Here is a 12,639-nt window from a genome sequence, read left to right on the forward strand (position 1 = left end):
CCAATTTGAAATTCAGAGATTTAGCGCACTCTTTTGGTAAAGTATTTGTTTTGTCTTAAAAGTAAGAAAATATATAGACCAATTTATGGAAATATGCGGGGGAGGTGTATGAGGTGAAGCACCCTCCCACAAAATGGAGACTTTTTTTTCAGATTACGGGTTTTATGGTGCGCACTGTTGATGAAATACTAGATTTTTGTTTTCATTAAAAGTGTAAGTAGTATAAAGACTAGTGTATTCAAGGCAATGAGCTAGTGGAGGATTTGGGCGGACCCCTTTCGACTGGAGGGAGTTTTGCATCTTTATGATCGTCATTAAATACACAAAATGTTAACAATAGTTACAATAAAAATGTTTCCAGACTAAACCGTCTACAGTTACGCTTTAATGAGAAAAATACTGATATCTCCTTATATTTTAGGCTTTATTGGGAAAATATTATATGGTAGGATGTTTTGTGATACAACAGACTTACACATATGCATCAAATGTGATATCTTGAACATTTTTTAAATCACTGTTCCCAAAGGTAAACAGGACCTTTAAACGGCCTAGTGCACCTTGGTGTTATATTGAGAAAATTGTCCATCCTCAAAGAGTAGATAATTCATAGTCTCAGTATCCCAAACCCCTCCAACACGAGGGATCTTTTACGCTTGAAATGAAAATAATTAGATCATTTACACATATTTGATGGAGTATTTTGGAATTGTTAATCAAAGGGGTATTTATGTATATCGGGGAAGTGAGCGGTGGAAGGGTTAGGAAGGGCAAATCACCCTCCGATATGAGGGAACTTTTGCATTTTGTTAGTGAAAGATCTAGTGCACACTTTTTAATGACATATTCAAAAATTTGGTAATCTCAGAAGTGTACAAAATTTATGGAAAGGGGCCGACCGAGGGACGTTTAGTATTCTTATGATTACTATTTAATGACAAAGTGCATATACATGTACTTCAGATTGAATATTTGGAAAATAATGATTGTACGGGCCACACCCTCCCTTCCCCAAGGGGGGAGGACGCATCCAACCCAACCTATACCCATGTTGTGCACGTTTAAGGGAATGATTCCGCTAGACCTTTTGAGTTGTTAAATCTCGAACATTATGTTTAACTCTTTGTCTCTTGAAACAGGCTAAAAAACAGCAATGTTTTGATAAACAAAATGGCGGCCATTTTGGGCAATATTTGGTTTTCGCGAAGAACTCGCGTGGTTTTATTGGTACTTTCGTGCTTCATGATCTCTGAATAAGTATTTCATTGGGTTCCTTATGTCTCAAAATATATATTTAAACATTCAAGTGCGTATCGCGGTTACCTAGTTGCAAGGTTATGAGAGAGAGAGAGAAAAAAGGAAATGGCAGCCATTTTGGGCACCATTTTGCATTTCTGAAAGTGCTTCAGTGCTTTATGTGTGTTTCAAAATCTCTGAATATGTATTATATTTGGTTTCTTGTGACTCAAAATGTATATTTCGACATTCCAACACAGTGAGCACAGGTAATGTACTTGCAAAATTATGAGAAAAAAACATTAATCAGGAAATGGCGGCCATTTTGGACGCCATCTTGGATTACGGTACTTGCGTGCTTCAACAACTCTTAATATGTATTTAATTAAGCTCTTCATGTTTCAAAACATATATTTAGACATTTAGATTTTGTATTTGGGTTACTTGGTTGAAAAGTTATAAGAATTTCAGAAAATGGCGGCCATTTTGGAGGCCATCTTGGATTACGGTACCTACGTGCGTCAACATCCCTTAATATGCATTTTATTGAGTCCTTCATGCTTCAAAACATATATTTAGACATTTAAAATTTGTATTTGGGATACAATGTGCCTGGTTGAAAAGTTATAAGAATTTCAGGAAATGACGGCTATTTTGGACGCCATCTTGGATTGCGGAAAACGCTCAAAGAGGATTTATGAGGACTTTTATATGTTATTCTAGACACATTTCTGGAGCTATCCTGAAAAATAATCAGCATGTTACCACAAATGTCCAGGTGAAAACTAATACTCTTGGACTATTTCCTATAATAGTTATGGTATTTGTAATCATGCCACTGTGGCCAAAAGCATTCCTTGGGGATAAGGTTGATAACGTCGCCCTGATAACTAATGTAGATGTTGGTAATGTTAATAGTGATCAAAGTGATAATAGTAGTAGTGGTATAATGTAGTAGTAGTAGTAGTAGTAATATTATTCACCATAATTATAGTGATGATTATGATGACGATAATAGTAACAATAATGACAATAATAGTGATGATGATGATAATAATAAAAGAAATAATAATGATAATAATAATGATAAGAGTAATGATAATAATAATGATGATAATAATGTGATTTTCTCCTTCTATATTTTCTTTAGCAATGGCGCTTCCTCCAAAGGGCCTACAGCGTTGAAACTCTTTAAACACACAAACACGCCGATAAGTTTGTAACTAAATAATAAAATAAAAAAATGAAAAATAAATAATAAAAATATATAAAAAAAGATATGTAGATTTGGGCTACTTCGGGCCTGAGCTGGCTGAACCCGCCCCCCCCCCCGAAAAAAAATTATAATAATACTTTCGAAAATTTTCTCCCTCTGTGCTTGAAACATAAAGACTCATGCCAGACAGATACTTGCAAACATGGAAGCTGCGTACAGACTGTTTCGGGCTACTTCTACTGTCACTGCTTGCCGGGGTTCACGGGAGTCCACTGCGACACTTGTGAGTTGTCTTCACTCGATAAGTAGCCAGGTCACTGGAATAATGATGATCACAACTGCAACAACAATCTATATTGTCCTCTATACACCATTTTCCCTGCATTTCCAGCCTTTCAAATGGCTCTTTAAACTTTTATGAAAGACCTCAGCATGTACAGTCTTATGTTTTGAAGACTGTTTCGTCATAATAAAGAATTTCTTTCAGTCATGCCTACCCTGTAAAGACAAACACTTCCCCGTCGAAAGTCTAACGCTTTTAGGGGGAGATTATAACCTTGGATGACTGTTGATATTTTGCAATCTGTAAAATACAGAAATAAACTATGTAAACAGTATTGTTGAAAGCCATCTTTAGTAAATGAATCTGCAAATGAATTGTATAAGAATAAACTGACTTTATTACTTCGGATCGCTAAGAGAAAATATCGTGAAATAAAGTTGTTGTTTTTTCAGTGCAACATAGCGTTACATTAACCCGTAACTTACCAACTTTGTGCTAAATAAAAAGCAAAGTGACAGTGTTGACCGGTTCAGGAATTGTAATTCTGATGTAATTGATGGCCACGCTGTCTTTACGCTTCAACTTTGATGGGAAAGCATTGGAACTCTTTAAACATACAAACACGCTGATAAGTTTGTAACTAATCACTAGTCACGAAATCAAGTTGCAAAGTAAACGGTCATTTAACTTGCTTAACCGATCATTAATCGATCGTTCTGAATAATTCAATCTGTTGCAGGTATAAGAGACACAGCGTTGGATAGTACGGAAAGAAAGACCTTTGAAGAAGCGACGTCGTTTTGTCAGTCTATAGGCAATTTTACTCTGCCTTTGCCATATAACCATTCTTACATTGAAGGACTTCTTAGTCTCTGTGTTTACAATAGCGAGGCGTCATGGGGATCAAACGGCCAGCGTCGCTTTTGGCTTGGTTGTCGTCCCAACGATCATCAGTGCGTCCCAAGCACCCTTGAGTCGACAGGTAATTAAGACTTTGTAAGAGATAAAAATGTCGAATGGGCATTCCAATTCAGAAGAGTTAAGAGGAAGAGGTACAAGTAAAGCGATTGGACAGATCACACACACACAAACGCCTACACACAGACACGGACACAGACAGAAACAGAGAAACATCCATGCAAACCCGAGCAAATAAACAACACAGGACAGAAAGCTCATGAGGCGAGGAAGTCAACGTGCATTCGGCATGTCGGTACAGAATTTATTAAAATAAGATCAAGCATGTGAGAAATGAAGATGATTACTGGATTTGAAAGCAAAGTTGTCCGTTGTATTCCGTGTTTCAGTAACACTGATTTGTTTTACCTGAATTTAAATGTGCAAAAACTAACTGAATTTTTTAATTCAGCAAGAAAGGAGTTACATATTTTTTGGTCTACTGTAAAACAAAAGCGTTTTTGGGAAAAATGCATGTTCTGAGGGTATACTATATGGATGCAGCTAAAGACTGTCTTGTGGGGGTATCTATTATGCATTGAGTTTAAACAGGAAGAGTAAACATTGAATTGAATACTGATTGAAAATTATTGTTATGAAGGTTGTACATGAATTGACCGAGTAGCATTCCGTCCATATCAGTGATTTTCGAAGGATTTTATTCTTAATAATGACATTTTGAATGGTTGCATAAATATTCCTATAAACAAGGATTCTAAGAACCTTTTTGTGAATAGTAATGTTGATGAAGCAATTCCCGAAGCTTAAAATACTATTGTTTAATTACAGAGAAAGTAACATAGAAAGCATTAATGAATTTGCTGTTGGCAAAACACATTTGACGTATGTTTGAGTTTAGCTATACTTCCTATTTTACGAGAAATCACCTTACAAATGGCATGAATGGTATGAATATGAACATTCCAAGAGAGTTTCTTATCGAAAGAAACACCACGAAATTTAGTGGAGGTAATGTCTGTTATAGGAATATCGTCTAATAATATTGACTTGGAAAGATCCGGTAAGGTATAACTGAAAAGCCATATATTATGAATTAAGTCTTGTTTTTTTTTTTTTTTTTTTAAATGAAGGAATAATTTGTTAGCTTTTATGTGATCAATAACAAGTAAAGGTTCATTGTTTAATTTGGTAACAAGTTCAAAGGCTTTGGAATGAGAGCAAAGTATGTTGGAATAATCAGTAAATGGTATAAAACGAGGTTTTGAGGACATTTGAACATCATCGATGTAAATGAGGAATATGAGTGGCCCAAGTAAGCTACATTGACGTACACCGCAAGAGAACTGTATGGAAGAAGATAAACCGCTTTAAGGTTTGATAGATAATTTCTGAACCACTCCAAGGCACTTCATCGAATCCCATCGTGATATTTTGTAATAGAGAAATATTTCTTGGTTTATGGTATAGGCCTTGGAGAGGTCCAGAAAGATTCCAACAGTATGAAGAGATGAGTCAATTGAATGAGCAATGGTCAATGAATGTCAGAAGGGTATGCGATGTGTCGTGTTTCTGACGAAAGCCAATTGATTAGAATACAATTGTACTGTGTTTGTTCAAAAAACCTGGATACAAGTCCAATTGTCCTGTTGTATACAAATTTTTCAAATAATTTAGAAAAAGAAGTAAGTAACAATGATTACTCACAATTTGATTGTATTCTTTTTTGAATATGGGGATAACTTTAGCCAGTCTCATATCATTTCTATGAAACTTTGCCAGCAGTCATGAACAAATTTAAATATGAGCCAGAGACTCACTAATTTTGGTCAATGATAATCTTTAAAAGATACTTTTCCATTTCATCAAAAAACATTAACAATGTTGGTTACCTCCCTAGAGTTGGTTGGTTAAAAAAAATAGGACTTGGATTTGGATCCTGAAGAAACTCAAATCGTTTATTAAAGGTGGGGATAGTTCGAGATTAATTTTCACCAATTTCAGAAAAATAAGAGTGAAATCATTTAGCCATTTTACTGGGGTCACTCATTATCCGTGACTTTTATTATGTTATTACGAAATAGATACTATTGCGCCCTCCTTTTTCTTGCCACTCAAATAAAAAAGCAACACTCAGCCTCCAGTACTTTTAACATTCATGATTGACTGTCTTAATTTATCTATAGCAGCCTCTTGAAACGTCCATATCTATACACACGCCATTGTCCAAGAGAAAACCAATGTAAATTACATAATAGGCGTTTTCACATCAGCCCGATGTTTCGAAATATCGCGCTATTTTCAGACTCTCGAGCTTGGATTTCCATTTAACCTGATGACGAAATGTAGTGCGCTATTTGATGATATGAATGCAAATTAGCGCGCTAATTTGAAAGCTAAGCTCGATAAAATTTCTCGACCCAAACTCGGGAATATTTTCCCTATATAGCAGTATGATTTGCGAACTAGTGCGCAATTTAGTAAAGTGAATTCGCCTCATAGAGCTCTATTATACGTACTAGAGTGCGGACTCGTCATACGCGCGCACGTTAAGGCTCTGTGATCGCATGGAGCACGATCCGCCATTACTAAGAGTGGCAAAACTTCAGTACAGTGCGAATCTCTTGTGTTAATAGTAATGTACCGTTGCGTTGACAACCGAGGTTGACAACGCCGGATGCGATGAAAATCAACGATTTGAGTCATAATTTGATAATCTCATTCACAAAACCACGCGTTACGCAATATAATTGCTATTTTTAATGTAAATTAAAGCTAAATAATTATCTCCTCAAGACTGTATCAATTTTCATACGCTGAGCGCTGATTGTTCATCGCGGACATTCAAGTGCAGCTAAGTGATTAATCGAGTGGTGAACGCGACTTGGAGATAACCCCGGGGGCGGGAATCAGTGGCATAGCTAGGATTTCTCCAGTAGGGGGCACTGGGGGCCTCGCAATTTTGTAGGGGGCACCCGGCCTGAACTGCTACTGTGATTATTTTTTTTATTCAGCATATATATATATATATATTATATATATATATATATATATATATATATATATATATATATATATTTTTTTTTTTTTTTTTTAGGGGGTGGGGGTGGGAGGCACATGGTGGCATACATTTTTTTTTTTTTTTTTTTTTGGGGGGGGGGGGGGGCAGGTCTCCAATACCTCCAGCCCTGGTGACACTGCCATCACAAGTCATGTATTAAACAATGCGTGTAAAAGGGGTTGTTTTTCACGGACGGGCGATGTACGCGCGTATGTGAAAAGGGTAGCAAAATCGCTGAAATCAGAGGAAAAGGCCATACTTTTACAGAAGTAGCTAGGCAATTTTAAAAAAGGTAGCTTCAGAGTGAATTTGGTGTATTTTGAGATGAAAGGATCATTACTTGTACACCCACACACACACACACGCGCGCGCGCGCACGGGTGACACAAACACACACACACACATACATAACAAACATAAATACACACACATACACATCCATAACAAATCCATAACAAACACAAGTAGGCCTACACACACACACATACACATCCATAACACATCAATAGCAAACACAAGTAGGCCTACACACACATTTTACACATCCATAACAAACACAAATACACACACACACACACACTTACTGAAGGCCCCCACCTCAATAATTTGAATGGGACATAGTGAATATGCCTGCACACACAAACACACACACACACACACACACACACACACACTCTCTCTCTCTCTCTCTCTCTCTCTCTCTCACACACACACAAAGTCCTGAACATATCACACAAATGAATACATGTACTACAGAGTATATATTCTATGCATTTAATCTTGTCATGGGATATTAATTCCCAAATTATTCGACATAAATCATAAATGGCTGTTAGAAAATCTGTAATACAAAATAAATAATTATTTAAAGCCCAAAAACACGCACTGGCAATATCGTCTGCATGCACAATTTTGGCAGATGCAGTGCGCGTGCATATGCACTTGCCACTCTCACTTGCCACTCTTAGTAATGGCGGCGAGCTCTCCATGCGATCACAGCGATTTAAATGAGTACGCCTTCTAGCGATATGTAAATACAGCTCTATGATTCGCCTCAAGAAAGTTGCGCGATGCAATTTCGATTACCGACCAGTGCTTACGTCCTTGGACAAGATGTTTTTACCCACCATGTCCCTCTCGATCCAGGTGTATAAATGGGTATCTGGCAACGCTCGGGTAATAATAATAGCAGGGCCCTCTGGTAGAGCAGTGGCAACACTGAAGAGGCTACCCTGGGTAAAAAAGACCCTATTATTATTATTATCCCATCATGTAAGTGGACCCGATCGATAGAGGCAACCTGCAAACAAATCGGTACAATGTACTACTACACAAATCGCGGGTAAATTTTTTGAAGGCGCGCGCTCTACGACGCTGTTTTGCACATGCTCAGCTATCGAATTACTAGAAGTCTGAAAGAACAATTCGGGCTAATCCTCTTCGGGCTGAAATTGCGATCGCGAATAAAAAAAGTCTCGAGCTTGGATTTCATCGGCCCGATGTGAAAACGCCTAATGTTTGAGAAGTGGAGTAAAGTGGATGGATTGCAGAAACAAGTCTGTTTAGTATTCGCTGAAATTTGCCTCACTATGTGTCTGACTGTACAGTCAATTATTATCAAGTTCACTAATCGCAAGTGAATAAGCTCCTGTTGTCATTTTGTCAAGAATCTCATCCCTGCAAGATGTTTGCTCATATCATGTGTTATATGAACAGGAAATCCCAACGATGACTGCGTCTCTGTCAAAGTAAGTAGTGGCCAAATTTCCTACCAGAGACGTTCTTGCACCGAAGAGAATCACGTGGTATGTGTGCCTGTCGACGATCCTGCCCAAACAGCCAACCATGACGTAATTTTAGGTAGATCTCACATATGAAATCATCATTATCGAGACAAAAAGAGAGAATTTATAGTCTGAGCTATCTGGTTCAAGTGTAACTTGTTATCAGTTTGCATTGATCGCTTTAAACAACGTGGACAACGGAGTGCAGACCCCTTCCTAACAATCTGAAAAACAATCAAATCATATTTACAAGACCTGTATACTTTAACCAGCTAAAAAGCTTCAAGCAACGCATACAAACATTTCTCCCTTGAAAGAAAGAGCCATAACAATGTTTAATCATCTCAGAGGTGTATTTTTATGAAAGAGGAAATGAGGGAAGGAATTAAGCCAAAACCTTCACCATCTTGTAAGTACCACTGAAGTTGACATCAATTCAATTCATGATTTCATTTTCCTGATAAATGAAATTCTCGTGTTTTGGGAAGCTCACGATAAAAATGAACCTTTTACTACTGTGTGCATGTGTGTGTGTGTGTGTGTGTGTGTGTGTGCCTGTCTGTCTGTGTGCGTGCGTGCCTGTCTCTTTGTTTGTATACCTGTCCGTTAGGGAATGGGAAGATCAAAGGAAGGTTGAATGGATTTAATTTTGTACATTTAATAATAATAATAACAATAATTCAAGCGCTTTGTGTCTGTTTAGAAAAAGCGCTATATAAATATTGGTTATTATTATTATTATTATTATCATTATTATTATTATTATTATTATTATTATTATTATTATTATTATTATTATTATTATTATTATTAATTTCAAAACAATTCTCCCTCTCTGCTTGAAACATAAAGACTGCCAGACGTATCCTTGCATATATGGAAGCTGTGTACAGACCACATCGGGCTACTCCTGTTACTGCCAGCCGGGGTTCACGGGAGTCCGCTGCGACACTTTTTGTGAGTTGTCTTCACTCGATAAGTAGCCAGGTTACTAGATAAATGTTAACTGTAATTACGACATAAAATGTCTTCTATATTTCCAGCACTTGTGGATGCTCAAAGCACTTTTCAAGAGTTCTTTAAACCTGGTCACTAACATCAAAGCACAAGCACACCACACTGTACTCCTTTTGGAGCCTTCATGCTGCCACTCTATGACACACAGATACGAACTCTAACCACAGTACACAGTTGAACTTAAAGCAGGGTATATACTTCTTTTCGGCAGAGCAGAATAGCTATATAAAATGGATAAAGTGTCCTGACACAAGTGTCGCGGCAAAATTAATGATCGAACCCGGGCCCCTGTTACAGAAAGCGCAATGCGCAATAAAATTTCATTCCGACAAATCATTTTCCTATAATAGTTATAGTATTTGTAATTATGCCACTATGGCCAAAAACATTCCGTGGTGATAAGGTTGATAACGTAACACTGATAAACTAAAAGCACTCTGAGAGCGCAGACCTCCGCCAAGCAGCTACTTTCCACCGATGATCTTGCTCCTTCCCAAAGAGATTTTTCTCCTCTCCACCACTGGGGAAAGCTCTTTGGGCTCTTCCATAGAGATAAGTGATCTCCATCCATAAGGTATACATGCTAAAAAATCGCCCGATTTCCCCAATATAGAAGCCTTTGTTACGTCATAAACCTTCAGCTGCGCGGCGCGCCTTGCCCTAGCAGAAACTTGAGCACGCACCTTGGCACGCACTTTAGTGCGAGTTTGAAAACCTCATATAAATTTATATAAATTTACATAAATTTATTCACTCTTTTGTACGCTGACGATACTATTGTACTTGCTGAAAGTGCGAATGATTTACAAGATACTCTTAACGCTCTTTCTGATTATTGCCAATTGTGGCATCTTACTGTTAATACCACAAAGACGAAGGTTATTATTTTTTTCTAGAGGAAAAGTTAGAAATATTCCAAAGTTTTATTTTGCCAATGAACTTTTAAGTGTAATTGATGAGTATGTGTATTTAGGAACAATTTTCAACTATAACAATAGCTTCAAAAAAGCTATAAATAAACAAGTAACTCAAGCACAAAGAGCTATGTACTCCATGAAGAGCAAAATTGCATCTCTTTGTTTGCCTGTTGATATTCAACTTGAGCTATTTAATGAAATGAAATGAAATGAAAAAAATGAAATTGATATTACCAACTCTGTTATATGGATGTGAGGTTTGGGGATTTGAAAATGTAATTCAAATTGAAACGTTTTATTTGAAGTTCTGTAAAGAATTGCTTGGTCTGAACAAGAGAACTCCCAATTGCATGACTTACGGTGAACTTGGGCACTACAAATTAGAAAAAATTGTCACTAGTCGAATGCTAATGTTCTGGTATCGTCTCGTAAATGGGAAATCAGCTAAATTATCAAGCATCATTTATAGCTTTGAATTTTTCTCCTTTTTGAAGGGGAAAAATCAAATGGGTTGGATTTTCAAAGTAAAGAATACTCTTGATATCTTAGGCCTTTCTGACGTGTGGAAGAGTCAAGCAAGTAATCTATCTTTATCTTCATTCAAAAGAATAATAGATACAAAAATAAAGATATGAGTCAACAGGAGTGGCACAGTGATGTTGAGTTAAACAATCAATGCACTGTTTATAGAATTTTTAAGCAGCAATTATGCTTTGAAAAGTATCTGATTCGTCTTAATGAAAATGATAGGAAATCTTTAACACGTTTTCGTTGCCTTAATCATAAGCTTCCAATAGTGTCTGGGCGTTACAAAGACATTCCAAGAATTGAACGTTTGTGTACCTAATGTTCTGAAAATGATATTGGTGATGAATTTCATTATTTGTTTGTATGTCCCTTCTTTAAGACAGAACGTAAAAGATTTCTTGAAAAATATTATAGGAAGTATCCTGACACATTTAAATATGATCAATTGTTCAATTCCACTAGGAAAAAGACTTTGTCAAACATTTCGAGGTTTTGTAAGGTAATAATGTCCTTTTTTAGTTAGTTACTGCACTTTATTATTTCGTTTGATTTAGTTTATTTTATATACCCTTTGCATGATTATTTGCATCAGGCAGTGCCTGCATCATTCGTAATTCATGTGATAGATTTACATCTGTATAGTATATTATTTATAACATACTTTTATGCAAATTATATTTGAAAAGCATGTTGATATCTTGTATATATTTGTATTATACATGTATATATGTTAATTCTTATTCGGAATTTTTCTATTTTGTGTATTCTTAATTGACATTGTACTCCCATACCCCATGAGGGTCGTTGAGTAATAAATCTAACTTCAAACTTCAAACTTCAAACTTCAAACTCAAAAATGCGCAGCTTGAACTCACAAGTTCATTGACCCTACCTGTCAAAATATCAAAAATCCTTCATTAATTCCCCAAAATTCTTGGATCACTACCAAAATTTAATAATATGTTTCTTGTGTCATTCTCAAACTTTCCTGTAAGTCTCATCCAAATCCGTTAACTGCTTTTTGAGTTATTTTGCACACGGACAAACAAACAAACAAACAAACTAGAGAAGCACTCTGAGAGCCCAGACCTCCGCCAAGCAGCTAATTTCCACCAATAATCCTGTTCTTCCAGAGTTCAGTGATTTCCACCCATACGTATTGAATGCTAAAAATCATCTAAATTCACAATTATCGAAGGCTTTTGTAACGTCATCAACCCTCAGCTGCGCGGTGCGTTCGCAATTTTTTGAGTTATTTTACACACGGACAAACAAACAAACGGTAACGAAAACATAACCTCCTCCCTTGGCGGAGGTAACAAACCAACAAACCAACAAACCAACAAACCAACAAACCAACAAACCAACGGTAACGAAAACATAACCTCCTCCCTTAGCGGAGGTAATGGAGGTAATAATAATAACTAGAGAAGCACTCTGAGAGCGCAAACCTCCGCCAAGCATGCAGCTCATTTCCCCCACTGATCTTGTTCTTCCACAGAGATATCAGTGATTTCCACCCATACGTATACGACGTCGTACTGTTTAATATAGTAGCAATGTTTGCTGAAAGCCGCCCGATTTCCCAATATAGAAGCATTTGTTACGTCATAAACCCTCAGCTACACAGTACGCCTCGCCCTAGCGGAAACTAGAGCACGCACTTTAATGCAAACCTCAAA

Source organism: Diadema setosum, chromosome 16, assembly GCF_964275005.1.
Source record: "Diadema setosum chromosome 16, eeDiaSeto1, whole genome shotgun sequence".
Taxonomy (NCBI): Eukaryota; Metazoa; Echinodermata; class Echinoidea; order Diadematoida; family Diadematidae; genus Diadema; species Diadema setosum.